Source organism: Leptodactylus fuscus, chromosome 3, assembly GCF_031893055.1.
Source record: "Leptodactylus fuscus isolate aLepFus1 chromosome 3, aLepFus1.hap2, whole genome shotgun sequence".
In the NCBI taxonomy this organism is placed as follows: Eukaryota; Metazoa; Chordata; class Amphibia; order Anura; family Leptodactylidae; genus Leptodactylus; species Leptodactylus fuscus.
In genome coordinates, this window is record NC_134267.1 from 172,459,498 (window position 1) to 172,485,524 (window position 26,027).

Below are 26,027 nucleotides of genomic sequence, written 5' to 3' on the forward strand. Positions count from 1 at the left end.
AGGCTCCCTCCACCATGAATTTGCCCAAACTGGGCTGGTTAGAGGCTCCCTCCACCATTAATTGGTCCAAACTGGGCTGGTTAGAGGCTCCCTCCACCATGAATTTGCCCAAACTGGGCTGTTTAGAGGCTCCCTCCACCATGAATTTGCCCAAACTGGGCTGGTTAGAGGCTCCCTCCACCATGAATTGGTCCAAACTGGGTTTTTTAGAGGCTCCCTCCACCATGAATTTGCCCAAACTGGGCTGGTTAGAGGCTCCCTCCACCATGAATTGGTCCAAACTGGGTTTTTTAGAGGCTCCCTCCACCATGAATTTGCCCACACTGGGCTGGTTAGAGGCTCCCTCCACCATGAATTGGTCCAAACTGGGGTTTTTAGAGGCTCCCTCCACCATGAATTTGCCCAAACTGGGGTGTTTAGAGGCTCCCTCCACCATGAATTTGCCCAAACTCTGCTGGTTAGAGGCTCAATCCACCCTGATTTTCAAAACAAATGTTGGTGCCAACCTCAACTTACTACAAGGGCCAAATTCACTGCTGGTGACAAGCTCTCCTCACTGCAAGTGCCAAATACACATGTTTCAAGGTGTTTTCCTACTGTCATAGAGGTGGTATTGAGTGTGTAAAGTGTGTAGTTGTTAGGCTGTGATGTTGGGGTAATAGAGGGTCTTTGGTGTGTTAGATGCCCCCAGACATGCTTCCCCTGCTGTCCCAGTGTCATTCCAAAGGTGTTGGCATCATTTCCTGGGGTGTCATAGTGGACTTGGTGACCCTCCAGACACGGATTTGGGTTTCCCCCTTAACGAGTATCTGTTCCCCATAGACTATAATGGGGTTCGAAACCCGTTCGAACACACGAACATTGAGCGGCTGTTCGAATCGAATTTCGAACCTCGAACATTTTAGTGTTCGCTCATCTCTAGTATTAATACATTTATTGTACTGTATATATGTGAGTATACTGCCATGATGCAGAAGCATGGAACACTACACAATAAATGTGGCGCTTAAATAACTATTGCTATACATGTCACAGATAAATAGTTCCACAAACACGGCTTCATTGAAAGGTTATGTCCAGATAATATAGCAGTAAACATGGGCCAGATAAGTAATACCAGATATACAATGCATAAAATGCCATACAATGCCCACATAATTCACAAACTATATGTGGTAGTACATGCATTTAAAGAGAGCCACATATATTATGTAGTGCAATATAGTGCGGAGATAAATAATGTGCACAAAGGATAGGTACTGTAGTTCCTACATCAATATCCTAATTCCCATTCTGGCTGTAAACCATATTACAGACTGCCATTTAGACCTGATATGACTGTAAGAGAGAATATGTTCTGACAGACACCTTTAAAAGTCATGGACACCTTTGTAGATTAAAAAAAAAATAAAAAAAAAATCTACATCCAGCACATCCACCTTCCCCTCTCCGTTTCACTATCCCCTCAGTCTTCCCCTTCTGTAATAGAAAGCCTATCACAAGAAACTGGGAAAGTGGCAAAAATGTCTCTCAGTCTGTAACAGACAGCAGGTTATGGGCCTACCCTATCACTGTCAAGAGCATGGTCTAAGCTGCTTCTGGGGAATTTAAAGGGGTATTCCCACCTCACATACTCATCAGTCTTTACTGCTGTAAAATCTTCTTTCTTCCTGGTTTCTTGCATCATTTGGTGGGCGGGGTTTCACATGCAACCTGCCGTTTAGCTCCGCCCCAAAATTTGTGTGTAGCTCCGCCCACCCATATTGGACTATGAAGTACAGGCAGCAGCAACTCCATTCAGTGTTACATACAGAGACTGCCTGTCTCTGCCATAATGAACACAACTGAATTAGCTAGCCTGATAACTGGGAGAACAGAAGAAATGAAAGCAGCTCCCCTCCTCTATCTGAAAGCAGGAGCTAGGTCACGTGGTGTAGACACAGGAATAGCTAGATACACAGGCTCGCTCCCTGCACTTAGCCCCTCCTCCCTGAGAGCAGCAGATACATCACTTGACTCATGAGCAGCTAAGTCAGGGCTGTGGCCACAAAGAATTGAATAAAGTAAGAGAGTGGACAAACAAAGCAGTTTTGCTGAAGCAATGTATTTAGGAAAAGTCTTACATCCACATTAACAAGTAGTATAGATAGGATCCTTGTGATGGGACAACCCCTTTAACCAGCTTCTGGACTTCACTGCAGGGAAACTATCAGGCCATTATCTCCCAGTATATAGTAGGTGGCAGCTGGTTGAGAGACAGAGAGATACTAGTAGGAAGCACAAGGGGTTAGACAACAGAATGGTTTGGTACTGGCCGAGGTCAAGGGCAGACTCTGCAGTGTTACATTATTGGAGGTCTTATGTTTCCATGGTTCTACTTTTTAGGATCTAGGAGAGCAATTCTGCAATCATTTTTTATTACCAGTGTGTATTTCAACCAAGCTCCTGAAAAATGTCCTCTATTTTGATAGGTGGATTTCTACAGTTATATCTCCATGTCCGTGCCTAGACTGGGTGATTGTATTACAATATGTTCAGCGTTTTAAACGGGGAGAAGGTCAGGACAGTCAGCACAGGATTGATTGTCAGAGACAAGTCAAGGTCAGACAGGGAAGATCAGCAGAACAAATTCAGTATCAGAAACATGTTCAGGAACACGACAAGGTCAATACTTGGAGAATCAAATACAATACAGTAGCAGAACACTATTGCAGGAACTAGCATGTTAGGAACCTACATTGGTTTGGCATTAGTTGCCCAGTGAAACTGCTTTATATATGATTTGGGAGTCAGAGGGGAGTGGTTTGGGTGTGAGCATGCTGGCTCTTTAAGAAACAGTAAGTATACACAATAACCTTACAGGGCACAGAAGAATCCATGATGGGGATAAGAACACTATGCCTGTGACGAGACCCTGAATACCCTGGGAAGAGGTACATTGGTATCCGTGCCCACCAACATACTCCTGGCAAGCACAGGCACCAATAAATTAGCTAGCCTAAGAGGCAGGGCAGTTTACTGGTGGCCACATAAAGAAACCTAAAAGGAGTTGCACCTGTTACCGGTGTTTTAAGCAGATTCGGAGATGGAAATCCCAAATATAGATCAGTTGTTGGTGTGAACCAAGTAAGTCAGTTTTGTGGTAGACCACACAACAAATCCACTTTTAGTATTCTCCCTTTCACAGTAATCTTCTCACATGAGAGAATGCCTTAGCAAATGCCGTACTGACTCACACTTATACTCATTGGCCGATAGGCTTAGAGTCCGGTAAATTGAGCCATAACATTAAATCAGCATCAAAGGCACTAATAATAATACTATATATATATATATATATATATATATATATATATATATATATATATATATATATATATATATATATATATATATACACACACACACACGTTTTACATGTCCCCCCCTCCCCTGAAGACCCCGACCGACCCGCCAGCATTCCTGCGCACACCATTATACTCCATAGTGGCCCCTGCACACAGTATTATACCCCATAGTGGCCCCTGCACACAGTATTATACCCCATAGTGGCCGCTGCACAGTATTATACCCCATAGTGGCCGCTGCACACAGTATTATACCCTATAGTGACCCCTTCACCCAGCATTGTGCCCCATTGTGGCCGCTTCACCCAGGATTATGCCTCATTGTGACCCCATCACCCAGCATTGTGCCCCACTGTGGACTCCCATGAACAATTATACTCTGGGGGCTTTTCAGAACCCAGAGCAGAATAATCGGAGACCCAGAAGGGATACAAACCCAAAAAACCAAACAAAACAAAACACTGTTACTTACCTATCCCTGGCTTCGCTGTACTTCCCGCTGATGGCAGCCATCTTCAATGACGTCCGGGACGTCACATGACCCGGGGGGCCTGCGTTGCAACGTAAAGGACGCAGGCCTCGGTCATGTGAAGTCAGGGACGACTCACAAGTAGGCCTGAAGCCTGCCCGGAGAGGTAAATAACACAGTTTTTTAGGTTCCCTTACCTCTCCTGGGCCTTTGGTCATTATACTCAGGGGTCTTTTCAGACCCTCGAGTATAATAATAAGTAAATAGGGCCTGTTACCGTCTGGAGTAACTCTAGCCAGTAACTGCCTATTAAAAAAAACAAAAAAAAAACAACAAAAAACCCACGCAGTGGTAGTGGCTGTTGCTGGGCCACCTAATGTCCCAGGACCTGTGGCAGCTGCTACCTCGGTAGTTGCGCTACTGTTGTAAATGTTTTATAAGTTTGTGTAAGGGGCATAAATTAAAATTTTTGATAAAAAAGAAAAAAAGTTCAAAAAATAGTTGTAATAGTTTATACTACATAATATGTATTGAATATATAAAATCAATAAAAATGTTGAAACGAAAAAAATTACAAATTAGTAAAATGCCAAAATAAAAACGGAAAGTGGAAAAAAGAAAGATTTACTGTAGCTCTGAAAATGTCAATTTCCATGTGACCCTGAAAATTTTACTTTAGCATAACCAATGTTTTAACATATTTTCCGTGAGAGAAGCCGCTTACATTCTACTAGTAATAATATATTTATATAGCGCCAACATATTCCGCAGCACTGTACAATTAGTAGGATTCAAGTACAGACAAAAAGATACATTACAAAGAAATAATCATTTCACACAATGGGACTGAGGGCCCTGCTCACAAGAGCTTACAATCTATGAGGTAGAGGGGGTGACACAAGAGGTAGCAGGGGCAGCATTGCTTATACAGTATTCAGACAATTTTGTAATAGAGGTGACTGTCATTACACAAACATAAAACTGTATAAACTGCAGCAAGAACATATTTGTGATGAAGGTGGGAATGCTCTGAGAAAGCATAGAACCAAAAGATCTCTGTGAATCATATTTTGCATAGACAATTCTGAGCTTGCTGGTAATACTCATTTACTTTTTGTGTTAGGTAGTCACTGAATGTATTATTATTGGGGGGGGGGGGTGCGTTAACCTATGTATACATAATCCATATTTGTACAACACAGTGTGTTCTCCATTTCTCAATACAGCACATAACTGAAGCACAGTCTACACTACTGAAGACCAGGATGTCACTGTGTCCACAGTATAAATATCACATTGAATGATATTTACATTAATAATAACTATCTTTACAGCATCCCAACCAATATTCAGTGATAAATAATAGTTATATCATTTATTGTCCTTGCTAAAGGGATTGTCCAGGACCTGATAATGAAGGACTATTCTTTGGACTGTTGAACCCCCATTGATTTGTTGACACAGCCACAGAGTCTGCACATTGTACAGGGCTATGCTGTTCTATTGCAGCTCAGATCCCTTTCACTTGAATCAATATAAAGTCCTGGACATTCCTGTAACATTAATCAATGATCATAACATGTGATTAGACATAAGCAAATCGTAACAATGATTCTAAAGTGTGAATGGTACATTAAAGAGACTACTTCTGAAAAAGGGTTTGGGAGCCTTCACATGGAGTTTACGCTCCGCTCAGACACGTAAATATGTTCAGAGTGAGTGGCGTAAAACACAATCTCATAGACTTCAATGTGTGCCAGTATTACGTGCGCGTTTTACGCGTGCTACACAATGAAATCAATGGGTTTAAAAGCCTCCCATTGATTTCAATGTGTAGCGCGCGTAAAACCAGCACACATTGAAGTCTATGGGATTGTGTTTTACGCCACTCACTCTGAACGTATTTACGTGTCTGAATGAGCGGAGCGTAAACTCTGTGTGAAGGCTCCCTTAGTTTGGGAATATCTGTTTTTTACCCCTTGTTTCTTAACAGCCACCTTACCATGTTCTATATCCCATATGTACATACCTCAGTCCTTCATACAACACAGGCGTAACATATAACCCTTGTTGGCCAATAATGCAAATGTATATACAATACATATTACACTGAATAATGAAACTTTACAGCAAATGTATCTATGTATATGTCAACACATTCTTATACCTAGGATATCTATATGTATACAATTAGACTTTATAAATAATATTACCCTTATATTTCTATACACAGGTGGACAAAATTGTTGGTACCCCTCGTTTAATGAAAGAAAAACCCACAATGGTTGAAGAAATAACTTGAATCTGGCAAAAGTAATATCCAAACTACATGTTGACAAGCCACAAAGCTTGTACTACCACCAAGCTTGTTCTGTTGTGTCAAAGGTTCAATAATTTAAGAGAACCTGCCTGCAACTTTAATACTTATTTTTTCTGATCCAGTGGAAACATTGCCCTCTGAGAAACATCAATGGCATCTGGTAGAAACACATGCCATGTGACAAATGAAATGTATTTGATGACATGTGATGTGAAATCATTGTATACTTTAATAAGTTACAGTACACAGATGGCCTGGAGGCATCCAAATGTTTAATTAGTGTGTCTGTATTATTGACTTTACCCCACCTGATTTCTTGGGAGTAAGTTTCTAAATCCTTGTGTGTTTTTAATTTGATTAACTAACAAAGTTGATTGTATTTTAGACTTTGTGGTGCTGTCACTTGTTGGAGGTATGTGCATTGCATATGTGTCACAGAAAGTATAGGCTGAAGCTACTATCTGTAATGGTCTACTAATGTTTAAGGGAATGCTAAGGAGCTTAACCAAGTAAAGCAAAATTCACCATGTTGCAAATTGTGCAGTGGCTATATTGTATGTTGACTGGTGGGAATTGTGTGCCAGGGCTGCCTATGATCTTTACCCCTACAATATGATATAAACCAGCTGTGAACTCTTGTAGAAAATGTTTTCCCTACAGTTATGAGTTGCTGTGTACAATTTTCTCTGTACATTGTGTTGTAAACTGCTACTGCTTATGACTGTCCTACACATAGGGCTGTGAGCTGGTTGTGCACAGCTCTGGTGTCAGACACGTGCTCATGACAGTAGAGGGGCTGCAGGCTAAATTGATAGCTATTCCAGTGGGCTTGATGGACTAGAGCAGTTTGCAGTGTATGGAAGTACATGAAGTCTACAGAAGAAACCAAATGTAATTGTGTTATATCAGAAAATGTACAATAGCCATTGATTTGTGGTTGTGTCCACGGCCTTTAAGTTACAGGATCTGTAGGAAATCTGTCTAGCACTGCAAACTCTCTGGGGCCCCTGATACTGGCATGTGCTGTAAGGAATTGTCTGAAATTAATTCTTTCAGCACAATAATAATAATGATAACTCTAGTTTTTCTTTGGCCTCATATCTCATGTTATGTACATAGTTAATATATATATATATATATATATATATATATATTAACTATGTAAGTTTTAGATTTTTTTCTCTTCATTGCTAACAATTATATGATTTAATATATTAAATGTGTTATATTATTGCACAAAATGAAAAAATATTTTAATAAAATTCTTTAGTTTGCACGCACAATGGTTTGTGAATTACAGATCACAATTTAGCAGTAACATTGGGTTCATCTCCAGTTCAATGGGCAGTAAAAAAAAAAGTGTTTGCTGTAATAGAATACTTCTGTATTGTAATCGTACTGTATGTGTAACTGGCTAGAGCCAAGGTAGAAATGAATGTCAAATCTGAGTCACTGGGTATGATCCTGTTACCCTTGGTAATAACATAAAATGATCTTCATAAAGTATTGCTATAATGATACTCATTAGAAGTCTGAGACTCATTTCCTCTGTTCATTAGCCATATTACCCTCCTCATGTTTCTACATTTACACTGGGCCTTATGTACAAACAAAAAGTGTAGTCGTCTATAGCAACCCTTTAGATGCCAGACAAAAATCTTCAATAATTGTGCTCTCTCATATTTTGGATCATGAATATGACTAATATATTTAGCCAGCTGTGCTTCTGTGAGGCATCTTATTCTCTAGGACCAATAATATTGGAGAATGCCTATATAACATAACATAGAGCTCTGTACTAAATGAGAGGCACATGGCGATCCATTATGGGCCCAACAGTTATAGGCACCATATTATGAAACCATGTGTGCAGGGGCTTAACTACCGGGAAATCAGCGGTAGCCGCTGCTACAGGGCCCGGGAAATCAGGGGGCTCCTGTTCACGACTGCCTGAGCTTCCCCTTCTGCGGATGTGACTGGGAACAGGACTGGGGATCAGTAAGTGAGGCCGTGGGCCTGCAAACCCCACAGACACTGCTGTTAAACACAGTTATTCCCTAATTCAGGGGTCCACATGCGGCCCGCCAAGCACTTCTGTCTGGCCCCGCCGACAACGCCGGCAGACGTGCATTTATAATGAAGCTCCTGGGGAGCTCGGGCCAGGCCATGGAGTGCACTTCACTTTACCTATTGGAGGGCACCACTCCTGATGTCTGTGCGACCTGCTCTGCCTCCGGCCCATTCTTTGAAAAGTTTGAGGACCCCTGCCCTAATTTATAACCAGAGATGGAGGCAGTGGCGTAACTACCGAGGTAGCAGGGGTAACGGCTGCCACAGGGTCCAGGACATTAGGGGCCCGGCGACAGCCACTACCCCTGTGTTTTCTTTCTTTTCTTAACCCCTTCCCGCCGATGGCATTTTTTTGTTTTTTGTTTTTTTGACTCCCCTGCTTCTAAACCCCATAACTTTTTTATTTCTCTGCTCCCAGAGCCATATGAGGTCTTAATTTTTGCGGGACAAATTTTTCTTCATGATGCCACCATTAATTATTCTATATAATGTACTGGGAAGCTGGAAAAAAAAAAAAAATCTGAATGGGGTGTATTTGAAGAAATAAAATGCATTTCTGCGACTTTCTTATGGGCTTCGATTTTACGGCGTTCACTGTGCAGCCAAAATGACATGTCCCCTGTATTCTGTGTTTTGGTACAATTCCGGGGATACCAAATTTATATGGTTTTATTTACATTTTAACCCCTTAAAAAAAATCCAAAACTGTTAAAAAATTTATTTTCTAAAAGTCGCCATATTCTGACAGCCGTAACTTTTTTTATACGTCCGTGTACGGGATGCATAGGGCGTCTTTTTTGCGGGGCTGGGTGTACTTTTTAGTTCTACCATTTTTCGGCAAATGCTATTGCTTTGATCACTTTTTATTCTAATTTTTATCAGAATCAAAACAGTGAAAAAATGGCGGTTTGGCACTTTTGACTATTTTTCCTGCTACGGCGTTTACCGTACAGAAAAAAATATTTTTATATATTTGTAGAGCAGGCGATTTCGGACACAGGGATACCTAACATGTATGTGTTTCACAGTATTTAACTACTTTTATATGTGTTCTAAGGAAAAGGGGGGGGTGATTTGAATTTGTAATACTTTTTAAAAAAAATTATATTTTTTTTACTTTTTTTTTTTTTTTGCATTTATTAAACCCCCTAGGGGTCTTGAACCCCAGGGGGTCTGATCATTAATGTAATGCATTACAATGCTAATGCATTGCAAAAAAAAAAATCATCATTTCTTTTGCAGGCTGCATAGACCAGCCTGCAAAAGGAAATCACTGCAGACAAGCCGGGGAGCCTTTACAAGGCTCCTGGTTGTCATGGAAATGTGACGTCGGCCCTGGAGCATGCTCCAGACGCCAGCGATCACTGGCAAAATGGCGGTTAAAGGCGCCGGAAGGGTTAATGCCTCCGATCAGTCCGGGAACCGTTCGGAAGCATTAGCGCTGGCTGTCTACTGGCCATAGTTAAACACCCGATATGCGCCGTACTAGTACGGCGGATGTCGGGAAAGAATTAATAGGCCATTACAGGCTGAAGTTACTCCAGGCGGTAACGGGTCCTATTTACTTACCGATCCTGGTAGTGGCCGAGATTGGTAAGTGACACCCCCCCCCCCCCCCCGAGTATAATGATCAGAGGTCCAGGGGAGGTAAATTAACATTTTAAAAAAAAAAAAAAAAAAAAAAAAAAAAAGTGTTACTTACCTCTCTGGGCACTTTCGGGCCTATTTCTGGACGCTCCCTGACGTGAAAAGACCGGGACCTGTGTCCCGGGTCATGTGACGTCCTGGACGTCATTAAAGATGGCCGACACCACCGAGGATTGCAGCGGAGATGGAGATAGGTAAGTAATAGAGATGAGCGAACACTATTCGAAACAGCCGTTTCAAATAGCACGCTCCCATAGAAATGAATGGACGTAGCCGACATGCGGGGGGTTAAGCGGCCGGCTGCCAGCAAAGTCTGCATGCCGGCCGCTTCCATTCATTTCAATGGGAGCTTGCTATTTGAAACGGCTGTTTCAAATAGTGTTCACTCATCTCTAGTAAGTAACATTGTTTTTTAAGTTTTTTTTTTTTTTTTTTAATGTAGATTGTGAGCCCCATATAGGGATCACAATGTACATTTTTTTTCCTATCAGTATGTCTTTTTACAGAACAGGAGGAAATCCACGTAAACACGGGGAGAACATACAAACTCCTTTCAGATGTTGTTCCTGGCAGGAATCGAACCCAGGACTCCAGCACTGCAAGACTGCAGTGCTAACCACTGAGCCACTGTGTTGCCCACGTTTCTTATGTTTGTATCCCCTTTGGTGATCTGAAAAGACCCCAGAGTATAATATTTGTTCATGGGTGTCTATAGTGGGGCATAATAGTGTGTACAGGGGCCACTATGGCGCATAATACTGTGTGCAGGGGCCACCATGGGACATAATACGTTGTACAGGGACCATTATGGGGAATAATAGAGCATGCAGGAATGCGGGGGCGGTTGGGGTCTTCGGCGGGCGTTGGTCGGGGAAGGGGGGGGGTGGCATGGCAAAAGTTCGCCACGGGTCTCCTAGTTACGCCCCTGGATGGAGGAATTACTGTATTCATCCCATAAATGTATATTTGGAAGTATTAAGTGGAGATAGATGAATTCTCATTGTATGACTTGTACATTTCTGTAAGGATTGCTCATGCACATGGGCTTATTGGGCCCCACAGTAATAGTATTTTACCATATATTTATAAAGCGGTTACTTAGGTAAAAAGGATGATGTATTTCCATGTTCTGTTAGTAAAATCAGTATGTTAAATATAAAACAGGAAGATTTCGGCTTCAGCGGTGCAGAGTTTGCATGTGGCACATATAAAGATCAGTCACTGTTAAATGAGTTTTTGTTAGAAGTAATTTTAGAGGTGTTCTTCATTTTTTGGGCTTCAGGCTTGAATTTCACGCACTTCTAGGTCTATTCAGATTCATATTTAAGAAATTGCATGTTCGGCAAAGCGCATTTCACTTTCAAAAAGTCAATTAGAATTGGTCAGAATGTATTAATGGATTGATATGGAAAGTTTCATTAAAAGTGTGACTATGCCAATCCTTATTCTTTTACTAACAATACCTCGCACCTAGGTCTTAATGAAATGTCTGTATTTCTTCAATAGTCCACTTATGTGAAATTCTAAAACCAGACATCTTAAAGTGACAAATTTTGGGAAGTCACAATATGTATTCTGGAAATGGGGAGTAGATTTTGTTTTGTGTAGTGTGGGGTAGGAATCATTTATTACCATACTATAGCAAAGGGGGATAGGGGCTGTATTCATAGGATACAGGAGAAATATCTCATCGGTCAGAGTCTGACTGTTTAGGCTCCCATTGAGGTATAAGGGAGCATGGATGTCTGGGGAGTGAGTGCCTGTCCTGACTTGTACACCTCCTATTGGCAACATGGGTAAGCCACAGTGCTATTAAACCTGTATATAGTGGTATAGGATATATGTGAACCTATGTTGTTCTAGTCACCAATGTGTGTGTATCAATGCCATCACTTTAATGGATAGGAGACATATTGGATCACATGGTAACTTTAAACTTCTAGCATTTTCTTTGAGCTGTTGTGGTAATGTGTACAACTTAGTGGCCACTCATGATATATACCTCAGCGGCTAATGATACTATTGCTATGTGTATACAATGTCCACACACGGTGTATAAGGGACTCTGAGGTCCTTTCTGGCATTAGCTTAATCCATGTGCATTCCATTGGATGCAAATACTTAAAGGGACGACATACAATCTATGCACTTCACTTTTAACCCAGTCAGTTTGTATCTGTAGATTCCCCTTCTAATGCCCATCTTTTATATATGTGTATGATGTAATAAATAAAATTATGACAAGTTTATTGACCAAGACTGGATGTGTAATATATTCCTTTTATACTAAGGGTCATACTCATGATTGCTTTTCTTGTGGATATTTTATGTGTATGGTGAGGACACAGATTTCTTTAGGGCTTGGTATAGTCTAAAGGAACCCATGCATTTATGCATATACTTTAGGTTGCTTATTTTTGGTTGATTGTCTATCTTTGCTTAATATGACACATATTAATTTGACACACATGCATATTTGGACATAACTAACCTCAAGGAAAGGTAAGAAATGAAACATCTATATATTTGCCTGACTATACCAAGCATTGTATATATTCTCTGAGAGGATGTCTATCTAGAAGAACAATTCGATTTAATTATTGACCATTGTATACAAGTATAAAAATCAGTTTTTATAAGAAATAGTCTTGAATGAACCCTGGCATGTCCATGTATCCTCAAAGGTTCTTGTACTTAATGCTGCATTGATTTTGTTCAGCCCACAAAGACTCACCTTGGCTGGTTTAATTGTATTACTAAACGTAAAAGACTTGAGAATGTAAATCTCTCATAGACTAGAAGGAAAAGCCTGCACTTATTTATTAGAAAAACATGTAGTATAATGCAAAATTCCTAAAATTATTAGATTTACTAACCTGCCTAAACATGGTGACACTTCTATCATTTGCACTTTTATCTGTCATAATATGTTATTGTTCCCAAGAAATAGTCTATCGAGATGTCACAATGTGAATGTATTATAATTATTAATCACATATTTATATTTGCATATTTCCTACACCCTACAAGACTGTATTACTTATCAGATTGCAAAAACTGACATTGCAATGCAAAATGGATATGCAGATCTTTTATCTACATGACAATCTACTGGGAGATCAGTGCTCGCCTCTCAAAAATAAATTCTGCTCTCTCATTCTGGCATGATACATATCAAAAAGTGTCACTATTCCATCAGGAGAATTTTCTGAATATTCTGTTATGGTTGTGCACATACAACATGGGATTTGTATCTGTGGTTTTAAGTGTTTTCTGCTCTGCAGGCTCCATTTCTTTTTCATGAAGTGAGTTCCCGAAGCCAACACGGTGCATATAAACAAATGGAAAGGACTTGTAAAGTTGTACATAGACAATTCAGTTTAGCTATGACTGCAGATCCGTCTGTGGAACAGAAACAAGGCAAGACATTTTTGGTTTGTTCAGATTTCAAAGATTTCTAAGGCAGATATTCATTGTCACTCCATAGAGCTAACCAGTAGCTTTTCCGTGTGTGATAAACTGGGTATATTATGGTGGCCTTTAGTTTCTATTTTTTTCTCAAATTAGCTTTTTGCATCATTCTTACAATGTGATATAATTGTGATTAATATTCTGAACAGAGTTGAAACTTATGGAAATGAGGGGTGCCTCATTTATGACAAAGTATACACCACTCCATAAAGTAGGGCCATACACCTGGGATCATTTACACCACTAAACTGGCATAAATGATAATAAATCTAGTGCACCTTGTATTTGGTTTATAAGGTATAATAGATTCGCTCCATAGACTTCTTGCTCTACTATTCTCTAATCCAATTGCCTATTGGATATCAGTAACTGAACTGGTCCATCTGTGCTGAGGATCTGACACTAGAGACTTTTGTAGCACCTCTCATCTAGGGAATAGGATAAGGTGAGCAGACTCTATTACAGGGGTCAGCAACCTTCGGCACTCCAGCTGCTGTGAAACTACAACTTCCATCTTACTCTATTTACTTTCATGGGAGTTCAAAGAATAGTAGAGCAAGTATGCATGCTGGGAGTTGTAGTTTTACAACAACTGGAGTGCCTAAGGTTGCCTACCCCTGCGTCTATTTTTTCCTTTGAGCGGGTACTGTAAACTGAACGAGGGCATTATAAACTATGAGGGCACAATCTATCTAGAACTACCATTTTGCTGTATTTATCTGGCAGTACTGTTTGGAGGAATGATGTCTATGAGTCACTTTTTTTTTTGGGGGGGGGGGTATAATTATATTTATGACACGATTATATGTGAAGTAACATATTTGGGTATACTGTGCAACACAGCAGGTAGGGGCACATGGAGCAGCAGCAATAACAGAAAGGGGGCTTAGTAACAATTTAAATTCCCTGCCAGTATGTCTTTGGAAACAAACTCAGAAACCCGGGACTCCAGCAACAGTGCTGCCATGTAGTGCAATAGAAGCCAAAGAGATCTATTTTGCAAACTCTACAGAAATGAGTCATGGCTGGGAGAAGTCACCGTGGTGGTCTGAGCCTAATGGAAAAGTGAATTACCTAAACCTATTACAACAGCAATGAAAGAAACTCACAATACCAAATAACAGCTACAGCAATGAGCCACTCATCACAATAGTGATAATAGTACAAACATCCACGGAAGAAAAATTGATCTATATGGGGCTCACAATCTACATTAAAAATAAATAAATAAAATGCAGCAAATATTAAATGTATATGTGATTTACTCGGGAAGGTTTACATTCAGTCGTCTGTCCTTTATTCATATTACAGTACGTAATAAACTAATGCTCCTCCACAAAAGGTTCTTAAGCAATACTGTGTTATTGAAAAGACATTGATGGAAGATAGTTTCTTTTGTCGCCAAAAGCTTTTGTGTGATACAAAGGAAGATATGGTTTCGAGCAATAGTCATTAAATGTCAGTCTAGTGTTTTTTTTTAAGGAACTTAATTCACTAAAATCTTTGTAAGTTACGCTGTATGCCTGGTCAGTAAAGTAAAAGTACATCTTGTTTTTTATCCAGATAAAAACAGCTATGCACTTCATAAGACTTCACGCTAGGGAAAAGATTAGCATTGGTTGATGCATGGCCATCTCTCATAGTCTCATGCTACTACACAAACAAGAGGCCTGATGAACCTCCTAAACTTCGCTGATCGGATTAAGTAAAATGATTTTCATATACCATATTGATGCCTCATACTGTAACGGTCTGGGTCTGGTTCAGAGTTTTAAGTTGCTACTACTTGGAAGGTGACTTACTTGCCAGGCCGGTAATGTAGTCAGGAGCAAGCCAGTGGTCGATGCACAAGATGAGCGTCAGTGTTGGAGGAGGTGGCAAATACCATAGTCAGGAGCTAGCCAGTGGTCAATGCACAAGATGAGCATCAGTGTTTGCAGCAGAGCACAACAAGATTACCAGCAGAGCACATTACTCTCACAAGGAAGGAAGTGCAAGGCTGGGTTTATATAGGAAGTTCAAGCAGAGAAAAGGGTGGAGCAAACTAGAGAGGTGGGAACTGAAACTAGAGGTACCAGGAACTAGGCTCAGATCAGCACTGGAGCTTTCCAGGAGGCTGAATAGCTCAGTTGGAACAGCTGCAGCATGGGACACTGAAGTCCCTGGGTTCAAGTCCTGACACATATGTTATTACAACTGAACTGTCTAGTGAGTGGTGTCAGGTAAAAGCAGACAAGGGTTGTGAGCTATGACACTGTCCACCTCTGATCAGAGCACCTGCCTGACTATACACACCTGAAAAAGAAACAGCCTAAGTAGCATATCAGGCACCAAAATTTGCTTCATTGCTTGCTCTGAAAAGGTGGGAACTAGAGAAAAACTCCAACTGTGCTGAAATTTGTGGAGTGGTACCTATTAAGAAACGCTATGTTAAGAATGCAGCATATAAATAAATAAATAGACTACTTTCCAGAGAGAAAGCAAGAGTCAAATCAATAATACTTATGGTGAAGGGGTAGTGGTACTGCCTGGAGCATTCATTCCCCCTACGCCCAAACAGCAGCACAAGATGGGGTATTCCTGCCCCTGTGTACTGTTAGGACAGGTGGAACTTTTAATAAACTAACTAGTTACCCTCCCATAAAAGGTCCAGGAGACCTCCCCCTCCCTGTGTTTTTTTCTGTCCTGTTACCAGGACAGGTGGAGGGAGAGGTCTCCTCCTCTCCCACACATTTTCTCTTTTTTATTTGGAGGAAATCTCCTTTTTCTAGCCCCCCCCCCTCCCCCCATCTTGTGCTGCTGCTATCAGAGTCTTACCGGGGGTTTGGGGCTTTCTTTGCCTCCCTGACGGCGCCTCCTGCCTTCTCCGGTCTGGCGCGTCCCCATCTGTGCTGCAGCGGATGGGGGGGGATGGTGAGGCAGCGTATCTGTTCTCGGCGCTGCGGCGCCATTCGTCCGGCTGCCGGGGGGAACTGTAGATGCGGTTCCTTGTTTCGCCGCGGGCACTATTTGCTGGTGCTCCGCGGACTTCCTCTCTTCCCGCGCATGCGCGGGAATCAGGTTCGCGCATGCGCGGACCGTCGTCCCCACTCGGCCGGACTTTGGGAGCGCTTGAGCAGCGCTCCCACCCCGCTTTTTGTGCTGGATTTAAAGGGATAGTGTCCCCCTCCACTCCATCCTCCTAGCCATCTTAGGCTAGCAATAAAATGGTGCCCCCAAGCCTGGCTCTTGCCGAGGCGCTGGAAGGGGGCGGAGCTAAGGTTCGCCCCGCCCCCGTTTCTCCCTATTTCTTCCTGGTCTGCCCAGAGTGGGTTGCCTGTCTGCTTAGCTTGCAGGTTCCTACTCTCCCTGGGCAACCAGAAAGTAGAAGAAAATTTCCTGACACCACAGGTGCTGAAATTCCTTTCAAAAGGTGATGTATGCCCCCTGGTGGGCCCTCAGGGTAGAGGCTGCAAAGGTAAAGGAAATAATGAGTAATATGTTTTTCCTTAGATGTCATCCTCCTCTTCAGTGGCGGATAACCCTAAAAGGAAGGCTTCCAGTAAGCGTCGCCACCTTGCCTGCGCCAAATGCGAAGTCCCCTTACCTGATGGCTACGCTTACCAATGTTGTCGCGGGTGTCGGGGTCCCCCCTCAGAAGACACTTCTGTCCGTGACATGGTCGGTTGGGTAAGGGAATTCGTCGAGGAGTCGATGAAAGAGATGAAATTCTCTATCTCTCAATTGGCCAAGAGACCACGGCTGGATTCGCCTCCTTCTCTCCCACCGATGGAGGGTCTCCAGATCTTGGACGAGGTATCCTCGGCGGAGGACAACCTGGACCCATCTAAGCCGGTATTCTCGGTGGAGAGGATGCCCAAACTGCTAAGAGTGGTTCGGGCTAAGGAGTTGGAGGAGGCGGCTGAGGAGGCTCCATCTACCTCTCTCAGAGCCTTCAGGGCGGACCCAGACTTGGTAAAAAGGCTGGAGGCTGAATGGCGGTTCCCTGAACGCCCATTCATTGCGTCTAGACGCTTTAGGTCTCTTTTTCCCCTATCCGAGGCACAATCCAGCTCCTGGGGCCCTCCGCCCAAGGTTGACATAGCCGTCTCCAAACTGTCAAAGCGCACGGTGGTACCAGCGGAGGATGGCTCTAACCTCCAAGATGTGATGGATCGCAGGGCGGAGGGGTCCCTGAGGCGTGTATACGCCTCTTCCTCGGCACAGGCCTCAGTGGGCATTGCGGCTAGCGAGGTGGTCGCTAAACTGCGGTCAGACATCTCTAAGCTGGAGAGAGATATTGATTCCGGGGTCCATCGGGACGACTTGCTGTCGGCCATGACAAATATTTCCCTCATGTCTGACTATCTCTCGGAGGCGGCCTTCTACCAGGTCAAGCTGGCCGCAAGATCCATGGCATTGTCCACCGCCGCAAGGCGCCCCCTCTGGCTTAAGCCCTGGAGGGCAGATAATGCCTCCAAGTTTAATTTATGCGCCTTGCCATTCGAGCCCGGCAGGCTATTTGGCAGCGAACTCGACCGGATAATGGAGGGTCTGGCCGATTCAAAGGGTAAGAACCTGCCCCAGTCTACAGGATCCAGGCAACGATCCTTTCGGGGCTACGCCCCCTCCAGAGGCATATCTAGAGGCCAGTTCCGTAGGCGCCCCTCGGGCCCAAGAGGCGGTCGAGGTTCCTCCCGTGGTGGTGAGAAAAGATCCACCTTCTGACTGTCACGACCCCCTTGCCTGCAGGGCCAAGGTGGGGGGTCGTCTCTCCTTACATTTAACCGCCTGGCGCCATCAGATCCAGGATCCTTGGGTTCTCCAACTTATACGGGAAGGCTACAAAATAAACTTCCTTTCCCTTCCTCCAGACAGATGCAGGAGGACCCGCCCTCTTCAGGGCACCAGACAACTTCATCTGCAAAGATCTGTGTTGGAGTATATCGACAAGGCTGCATTGGAACCCGTCCCCCTGAACGAACAAGGGCAAGGCGTCTACTCACCCGTGTTTCTAGTGCCAAAATCGACCGGAGGGTGGCGCATGATTATCGACCTAAGGTATGTAAATCAATTTATCCGCAAGGTCCGGTTCCGGATGGAGACCATAAGGTCGGTTCTCCCTTTTCTGCAGCCAGGAGATCTATTCGTCACCTTGGATTTGAGGGACGCATACCTCCATATTCCTATCTATCCTCCACACAGAAAATATTTACGGATTGCCACATATCTAAACGGAAGATTACATCACTTCCAGTTTACAGCTCTCCCGTTCGGTATAACCTCAGCCCCCCACACCTTTACAAAGGTAGTGGCCCCGGTCATAGCCGCCCTGCGCCTCCAGGGGATATTTATTGTCCCATATCTAGACGATTGGCTAATAAAAGCTCAGTCAAGGGAGCTCCTCGCCACGCAGTTGAGCATCACAGTGGCATTTATAAGCGAACTGGGCTGGCTAGTAAACTGGCAAAAGTCAGTAGTGGTTCCATCTACCCGGATTCAATTCCTAGGGTTCAACCTGGATTCTCTCAGTATGATGATCTCCCTGCCCTCTCCTCGAAAGGAGAAGATTGGTCGAGCGGTTCACTACCTATCCCGAACCAGGAAGGTTACAATCAGGACAGCGATGAAGGTCCTAGGTCTCATGTCCGCGACCATCGAGGCAGTTCCCTGGGCTCTATGGCACATGCGCCCGTTACAACTCGAGATCCTGAGAGTATGGAACCACAGTCCCATGGGACTTCAGAAGCCTATCCAGCTTTCCATCAGTGCCCGTCGATCACTACAATGGTGGTCCCAACTCAGAGACGGGAGGTCCACGGTCCAGACCTCCTGGACCCTGTTGACCACAGATGCCTCCCTAACAGGCTGGGGAGCGCATCTGGGGGAGACCCTAATACGGGGAACATGGAACCCGCAGGAGAGAACTCGCTCCTCCAATTGGCGAGAACTTACGGCAGTTTTTCTGGCACTACGGACTCTGACTCCCCATCTCCAAGGGAAGGCTGTCAGAGTAAGAACAGACAATTCTACAGCCGTCCAATATATCAACAAACAAGGGGGCACCAGGTCCCCCTCCTTGATGCGGGTGACCGATCTGATATTTTCATGGGCGGAGAAGAATTTGTCCCGGCTGTCAGCGGTACATATCAAAGGCCACCTCAACGTCCTGGCAGATCAACTAAGCAGGGGACTAGTGACAACAGCCGAATGGTCCCTGTCCCCGGAAATTTTCCAACAGCTTACCAGGATATGGGGTCTCCCCGAGGTGGATCTGATGGCCACCCAACACAACGCCAAGGTGGGACGGTTTTGCTCCCTGTACCGGGACGGCAATCCCTTGGCGATCGATGCCCTGTCAATACCCTGGAGCTTCAAACTAGTATACGTTTTTCCTCCCATTCCAATGATTCCCAGGGTGTTGGCAAAACTCAGGCAGGACCAGACATCGGCCATTGTCATCATGCCGTTCTGGCCGAAAAGGGCATGGTTTACCCACCTCATGTTAATGAGTCGAGGGACCTACTGGAGGCTTCCGTGTGTCCAAAACCTGGTAACTCTAAACAGTCAGCTCTGCCAGGATCTGGACAGGTTCAACCTCACTGCCTGGAGGTTGACCGCACCGTACGTGGAGACAGAGGATTGTCCCAGGCCGTTTTAAGAACACTGGCCCACTCTAGAGCGGACTCAACCAATCGTAGTTACCAGAGGATCGCCCAAGTATTTAACGATTGGGGAGCCAGGAGGCAGTGCGATACAACATCTATCGAATCAGTCCTGGAGTTTTTACAAGAAGGGTTGGACAAAGGATTGTCCCCAGCCACCTTGAGAGTACATGTCTCGGCGTTATCCGCTCTATTGGGGACTAGACTGTCTCAGAATCCTCTTATAAGGCAATTCCAGAAAGGGGCCTCCAGGCTCCGACCCCCGGTTCGGCCCCCGGCTCCCCAATGGGACTTAGCTGCGGTCCTGCAAGGGCTATGTGGCCCTCCATTTGAACCTTTAGCTGAAGTGGACTTCAAGTACCTCTCTTGGAAGGTGACCTTTTTGCTGGCGATCACATCGGCCAAGCGAGTGGGTGAGCTCCAGGCCTTGGCGGCATCAGAGCCATACACAGTCTTTTTTCCAGACAGAGTCCAGCTTAGGTTCGTTCAAGGTTTTCTGCCCAAGGTTCCGTCAGTGGAAAATATAAACCAGACTATAACCTTGCCCACTTTTTTCCCCTCTCCCTCCTCGGAGTGGGAGGAGAGGATGCATAGTCTGAATCTGGTGCGAACATTGCAAGTATACCTGGACCGAACAGGCCCATTCCGTAAGTCAGAAAACCTGCTCATCAATTTTTTTGGTCACAACAGAGGTGTCAAGGCATCCAAACCCACTCTGTCGAGGTGGATCAGAGAAGCCATCTCAGTGGCCTTACAGTCACAAGGGCTGCAGGTTCCGGAATTTTTGCGAGCCCACGCTACCAGGTCGGTGGCTGCATCATGGGCAGAGAGGCAATCCCTCTCAGTAGACCAAATCTGTGCGGCTGCATCTTGGTCTTCCCACTTGACGTTCGCCAGACACTATAGGTTAGACTGGCATGTTTCCAAGGCAAAATCTTTTGGTTATTCTATCCTGACCTCTGCTTGTCAGGATCGCCCTCCCTAGAAGGGGTATTACTTGTTAAGTCCCCATCTTGTGCTGCTGTTTGGGCGTAGGGGGAATGGAAGATTATGTAGATAATCTGTTTTCCCTTAGCCCAAACAGCAGCACAAAGCTCCCTCCCTTTCTTGTTAAAGGATAAATTATTATAGTCGGTATGGTACTTGGAGACTAACACAGGGAGGGGGAGGTCTCCTGGACCTTTTATGGGAGGGTAACTAGTTAGTTTATTAAAAGTTCCACCTGTCCTAACAGTACACAGGGGCAGAAATACCCCATCTTGTGCTGCTGTTTGGGCTAAGGGAAAACAGATTATCTACATAATCTTCCATTAGTGATGCCATTGGTAAAAAAACAAATTTCCAGAGGAAGAAAGCATAGAGTTCCACATGTCCCACCAAACTATTTCCTGATGTCATTGTCACATAAAAATAAGTATACCAGGACTTGAACTCAGGGACTTCAGTGTCCCAGGCTGCAGCTCTTCAAACCGAGATATTCAGCCTCCTGGACAGCCCCTGTGCTGATCTGAGCCTAGTCCCCAGTACTTCTAGTTTCAGTTCCCACCTGTCTGGTTTGCCTCACCCTGTTCTCTAATTGAAATACCTATATAAACCCTGCCTTGTGAGGTTATTGTGCTTCCAGCCTGTAATCTAGCTAGCCTCTCCAGATCTGCTGCATACATTGATGCTTATTTTGTGCATCGACCCCTGACTTCCTCCTGACTATGTTACCAACCTTGCAAGTAAGTCACTTCTAAGTAGTAGCCGTCAGCCAGACCGTTACAATACCATCCAGTACTGAGGAGCGCAGCATTGTACATGTATAATAGAAAGGACGGGGGCTAGCTCGGCAGGAGCACTGTGGACTAAAAAGGAAAACAAATAAGAATGCGTCAAGGGGGAAAGGAAAAATGGGTATAAGCAGGAAGGGAGGAGAAAAATCAAAGAAATATACAAGGAAAGAGGAATATATAAAAGGGTGCACATAAACTTAACGTTTTTATTAATAAAGCATTATCAAACACGTAATGACTAACAAGAAGGAGACTAATACAAAAATTCACACAAATCTGAGGAACCAGGGAAAAGCAAACATATGATATGAATGCAGAATGACTCCCTTGGTAATGGAGCTATCACTAGAGATGAGCGAACTATGTTCTATCGAACTCATGTTCGATCGGATATTAGACTGTTCGGCATGTTCGAATCGAATCGAACACCGCGTGGTAAAGTGCGCCATTACTCGATTCCCCTCCCACCTTCCCTGGCTCCTTTTTTGCTCCAATAACAGCGCAGGGTAGGTGGGACAGGAACTACGACACCGGTGACGTTGAAAAAAGTAGGAAAAACCCATTGGCTGCCGAAAACATGTGACCTCTGATTTAAAAGAACAGCGCCGCCCAGGTTCGCGTCATTCTGAGCTTGCAATTCACCGGGGACGGAGGTTTCCGTCCAGTTAGCCAGGGCTTAGATTCTGGGTAGGCAGGGACAGGCTAGGATAGGAAGGAGAAGACAACCACAACAGCTCTTGTAAGAGCTAAATTCCAGGGAGAAGCTTGTCAGTGTAACGTGGCACTGACGGGCTCAATCGCTGCAACCCAGCTTTCCCAGGATCCTGAATGGAATAAACTGACAGTGTATTCCCGTATACCCTATATATACCCCCGATCCCCGTTCCAACGGTGTGCCCCCCCACCTTCACCCCAGAAATACACTGCAAGTCCCCTAGCAATAGAATTGGGGCTATATACACCCACTATGTTTGCTACTGCCATATAGTGCCATTGTCTGACTGGGAATTCCAAGAATATATTGGGGTTACATATAACTTCAATTCCAGGGAGAAGCTTGTCAGTGTAACGTGGCACTGACGGGCTCAATCGCCGCAACCCAGCTTTCCCAGGATCCTGAATGGAATACACTGACAGTGTATTCCCGTATACCCTATATATACCCCCGATCCCCGTTCCAACGGTGTGCCCCCCCACCTTCACCCCAGAAATACCCTGCAAGTCCCCTAGCAATAGAATTGGGGCTATATACACCCACTATGTTTGCTACTGCCATATAGTGCCATTGTCTGACTGGGAATTCAAAGAATATATTGGGGTTACAAATACCTTCAAGTCCTGCCACTGCCATATAGTGCCAGTTTCTGACTGGGAATTCAAAGAATATATTGGGGTTACAAATACACTCAAGTCCTGCCACTGCCATATAGTGCCAGTTTCTGACTGGGAATTCAAAGAATATATTGGGGTTACAAATACCCTCATTTCTTGCTACTGCCATATAGTGCCAGTTTCTGACTGGGAATTCAAAGAATATATTGGTGTTACAAATACCTTCAAGTCCTGCCACTGCCATATAGTGCCAGTTTCTGACTGGGAATTCAAAGAATATATTGGGGTTACAAATACCTTCAAGTCCTGCCACTGCCATATAGTGCCAGTTTCTGACTGGGAATTCAAAGAATATATTGGGGTTACAAATACACTCAAGTCCTGCCACTGCCATATAGTGCCAGTTTCTGACTGGGAATTCAAAGAATATATTGGGGTTACAAATACCTTCAAGTCCTGCCACTGCCATATAGTGCCAGTTTCTGACTGGGAATTCAAAGAATATATTGGGGTTACAAATACACTCAAGTCCTGCCACTGCCATATAGTGCCAGTTTCTGACTGGGAATTCAAAGAATATATTGGGGTTACAAATACCTTCAAGTCCTGCCACTGCCATATAGTGCCAGTTTCTGACTGGGAATTCAAAGAATATATTGGGGTTACAAATACCTTCAAGTCCTGCCACTGCCATATAGTGCCAGTTTCTGACTGGGAATTCAAAGAATATATTGGGGTTACAAATACACTCAAGTCCTGCCACTGCCATATAGTGCCAGTTTCTGACTGGGAATTCAAAGAATATATTGGGGTTACAAATACCTTCAAGTCCTGCCACTGCCATATAGTGCCAGTTTCTGAGTGGAAATTCCCCAAATAATTTGGGGATTCATTCACCCTACATCTCAGGCTCTTGCCATATTCACCCAGGTTGTCAGTGCTGCACCAGCTCGTTCCCAGACAGCTCGGCCCGAAAAACACATTACCTATATAGAGGATTTGGACAATGAAGACAACATGTTCTAAATCTAATGTCTGCACCTTCTCCAGAATTAAAATGAAGGCAGCGTTTAACTTTCAAATAGCACTGCACAAAGGAAGATCTTATCAGCTTTTCTCATGACATGCTACTAAAAAGTGTCATTTGTGTATCTTAATGTAAATATAGTTGTATAAGCTTTTTGGGTTTTAGGCACTGCCAAGTTATTTATTACCACCCGCTCCCTTATAATGATGATGACGCCAAAGTCACTGTGGGTGTTCAGAGCTCACAGCTTTGGTTGACATTTGTCTTGCTCTCTGTCGGTACCAGCTGTCTTTTTGGATACCGTAAAGTTATGTTGACTTTATTAACAGCTATAGAAGCTTTAGTCAGGTTGTGACGGTGTGTAACCCTAACAACACTAAGTGGGATACACATTAATAGTCAGTCTATGTACGCTAAACGTATCACTGAAGTAATTTTTTTCCCCTCTCCCCTAATATGAGAAAGGAACAGACATTAGACCTATATCGGGGTTCGAGGCTTGTAAAAATCCAGTATTATTTGTTCTCTATGATGTGAAATATGTGTTAGACTTGAAAAGCAACCCAAGATGAAGTCAGCCATGTGTGCCAGTGTGTTACTTGGCATGCCTTTGCTGGCCTCAACTGTAAGGGTCACTCTCCATTTCCTCCATTTTCCACTCCCCTTCACACCATTTGTGGTGAAGCAATGGGATGCACTGAAGTGCACCCTCTAGCCTCGTGTGGGACAGGGACATCAGATGCCACTCCAACCCCCTCGTCTTCCTCCGCCAGCCAACGGTGCGAAGATGAGAGGAGTGTGCTCTGAATGTTTTCTGCCTAGCAGAGGCTAGTTCTCACTTACGAAAATGGCCCCACTTTGACCTGTATATCAGGCACAATGGTGTAGGTTTCAAAGAAACATGGCACCAACAAGTTGAAAACGTGGGCCATGCGTGGACCGTGTTTGAGTCTGGCAAGCTCCAGATCTGCTACCGGGTTCCAGCCATTATCACAGGCGCAAAAATGCCAGGCCCCAGGTGTAGCAGGGAAAAAAAAATGCCATCTCAGCCAGGATGGCATCCCTGACCTCGGAGGCACTGTGCTGTCTGTCCCCCAAGCTGATGAGCTTCAGCACCGCCTGCTGACGTCTCCCCACACCAGTGTTTTAGCGTTTGCCACTAGTAGCTAGGGTGGAGGTTGCAGCGTCGTAGGGTTTCAGTCTACTCCTGCCATGAATTTTGGCCTGGGGGAGGAGATAGGCCACCCCAGTTTGCACCCCGGGACCAGACTCCACCACATTCATCCTGCCTGTCCTTAAAGATAAGCAGCATCCCTGACCACAGGCGCTTGTCCAAGTGTCGGTGGTCAAGTGGACCTTGCAGCAAAGCGCGGAACTAAGGGCCCACCTGATGTTGAGTGACACGTGCTGGTGCAAGGCGGGGACGCCACACCGGGAGAAGTTGTGATGGCTAGGGACGGCATAGTGAGGTGCCACAGTTGCCATCAGGTCCGGGAAGGCGGGAGTTTCAACAAGCCGGAACGCCAACATCTCCTGGGCCAGCAGTTTAGCGATGTTGGCGTTCTAGGCTTGCGTGGGTGGGTGGTTAGTGGTGTATTTCTGCCGGCGCTCCAATGTCTGAGAGATGGTGGGTTGTTGTAAAGAAGCGCCTGATGGTGCCTTTGATGGTGCAGGAGAAGGAGATAAGACAGAAACAGGGGAGGATGAGGGAGAAGTCAACAAAGTGGAGGAGGCAGATGAAGTGATGTCCTGGCTCATCCTCTGGAGTGCATCGCCAGCACTGTGAGCAGAGGCAGTGGCATGAACGGCAGGCGACGTTTGTCCTGCCGTTGCTGCCTGCCACTGATTCCAAATGACAGTGCATTGAAGTGGTGGACAGGTTGCTCTTCTCAGCGCCCCTACTCGATTTCGAGAGGCAAATTGTG